This window comes from Carettochelys insculpta, chromosome 7, assembly GCF_033958435.1.
Source record: "Carettochelys insculpta isolate YL-2023 chromosome 7, ASM3395843v1, whole genome shotgun sequence".
NCBI classification, from domain to species: Eukaryota; Metazoa; Chordata; order Testudines; family Carettochelyidae; genus Carettochelys; species Carettochelys insculpta.
Genome location: NC_134143.1, coordinates 3,228,357 through 3,230,817, shown reverse-complemented (window position 1 = coordinate 3,230,817; position 2,461 = coordinate 3,228,357). Strand labels below are relative to the sequence as shown.

At 54.1% G+C, this 2,461-nt stretch overlaps 1 non-coding gene across 1 annotated transcript; it reads left to right on the top strand.

Annotated features, from left to right (window-relative positions):
* The first annotated feature begins 1,091 nt into the window (after positions 1-1,091).
* On the top strand, positions 1,092-1,163 carry TRNAQ-CUG (transfer RNA glutamine (anticodon CUG)). The gene has a single exon. It is a non-coding gene; the product is annotated as a tRNA-Gln (tRNA).
* The last annotated feature ends 1,298 nt before the right edge of the window (positions 1,164-2,461 follow it).

The following is a 2,461-nucleotide window of genomic DNA, read 5'->3' as shown; positions in this document are numbered from 1 at the left end:
AACACATCATATTGTCACGAGGGCTGACATTTTAGCAGTGTAGAAGCTCTGCTGTCCAGCACCTCAGGGAGCCAGGCCGCTGGATCACCACGTGTGCCAGAGAGAGGAGTTACTGCCACTGACGGCAAACCCAACAATATCTGATCGATTGGTGGGTGTTCTTCTGTAGGTTGTTTCCTGCTTCTTTGTAACCACTGATGTTGCTCCAAGTGGCTGGGAGAGAACTGCCCCACATATGCCGGAAATCTGCCTCCCTGAGGGGCTGTAGCTCTGTGAGTGGGAGAAGCCAGGTCAGCGGGGCACAAGCTGCATCATGCACAGGGAGAAATAAAGTTTAATCAAACCCTGTTTGTAAAGCCGCTGTGGGTTCAGGAAGGGAAAGGAGCTGGGGAAACGGCTTGTCCTGTAGGCAGCTCAAGACCAGTGAATCAAAACTAAATTTGCGCAAGAGATGGTAGCTCAATGGTTTGGCATTTGATGGTGGCTCCAAAGGCCCTTAGTTCAAATCCAAACCCTCCTCTCCAAAGGTAGTTACTCATCTCCCTTCCTCAAACACACTCTGGATTTCTATTCTTTAAATGGAGCTGAGCCGTCAACATTTGCCTAGTGCCAATGCACATAAACCTCATAAACCCCTCCCTAAACAGGCAGTAGATAGTGACATGAGCAATGTTGGGTCTCATCTCTATTAAGAGGGGCTCTTCCCAAATCTGTCAAATGTGTCACATTCAGCCCCATGTATCTGTTTGCTTGTAAAGGTGGGTGTAGAGAGCATGTCAGTTACTCTGTGAATTCCCAGCCAGGGCTATTGTGTCCTCCCTTAGCCACATACTCCTGTACAATCACCACCAGCCTCTCCAGTCTCTGCTTCTCCCTTAGTTCTCTCCTGGCTGGTTATTTTCAAAGAAAAATGACCCTGTCTCGTCACTGGGGAGCTGCAGCAGGAAGGGCGGAGATGGACGTCTGGTGAGGAGAGCAGGAGAAGTGGAGCAGGAAGCAGTGTCCTGAGAGGTGACAGAGCTGGAGGGTGGGGAGGAGTGCAGGGTTGCAGCCTGCCAAGTTACATGTGCTCAGAAAGGGCTGAAAGTGCAGGTCCCCTGGTGTAATGGTCAGCACTCAGGACTCTGAATCCTGCGATCTGAGTTCAAATCTCAGTGGGACCTTTGTGTGGTTCATTGTGAATCTTTTCCAGTGCTGGGCTTTGTTCTCAACAGCTGCCTCCATCTGAGGTCCTCTTCCCCCCTGCAGCTTGATCTTTGCTTGGGTGCCCCACCAACATGGGTGTAATGTATGGGGGGGGGCCCTCAGAACTGTCCTGCCTGGTTTGAAATGCAGGAGGGCCTGTGGCTGGTGCTGCAAACTTAACCTTCTTCTGTCAGGGGTGGGGAGTGGGATGTTTAGTCCCTCAGGGCAATTATCTGCCCCTTCCCCAGCTCTGCCCAGCCCTCCTCAGCAGCTGGGAGAGACCAGAGCCCCTGAGTCAGCCTTAGGGACAGGCCCTTCCCTTACAAGCAATTGGCTGTGTCCCTGTCTGCAGCTGTCACAGCTGCCCTTTTCCCTGGGCCTGGCTGAGGCACCACATCCCCCAGCTGTGTTTGAGTCCCTGCTCTGCTGAGGTGAGTGTGGCCCTGGGGGGCTGATGCAGGGGACAAGCTGGGCCCTCTCAGGGATAGTAAAACCATCCCACCCACCCTCACAGTTAGGACTGGCTCTGGGCTCTGGCCTGTACAGCTCCACTGTCATTGTACAACCATTTACAGTCATATCATTAACTCCACTCGTACTAAAATCCTACTTCTGGGCGCACGCGCACACCATGCGGCAGGCACTGTGCCGGGGAAGCTTGGTACGCCTTGCCCTCATGCATTGGCCCAGAACCTCCTAAAGCAAGACATGAGTGAGCCAGGCTAACACCAGCGCCACCGCCATGGGTGAGAAGGGGCCCCTGAGAATGAAGGGACCAGACACCCATGGGGTGACGCCTGCCCCAAAGGGCTTGGGGCTCCCAGGGTTGGGATAGATGCCTGCCAGGCCCCCTGCTGCTCTGCTTGGCCACAAAAAAGAACCTAGATCAAGAACCAAACCCTGAGAGCAAGAAAACACACGCAGAGACTGGAACAAATCAGAGTCCTCAGAATGACCCAAACAAAACGATAAACGTGTGAGGGCATCTGCCCAGCCCAGGCTTGCCTGAGGGCCAGGCCAAGTCACTGCCCAGGCTGCACCTGGAGGAAGAGGCAGGGAGCAGCTTTTGATTGCCAGCAGGAGCAGAAGGGGCTATAAGGCAGGGATGGAAGTTGGTAACACAGAGGCTCTGAGAAAGACAGTCACTTGTGTGGCTGAGGGTTCAAAGCCAGTAGAGCCAAATGAAGGGGCAGTTGTAGGTGGCAGTCCAGGGAAGGAGCAGTGGGAGCTGGGAGGGAAAAGCCCAGAAGTGCTGAGTGTCGGGTCCCTGCTGGGC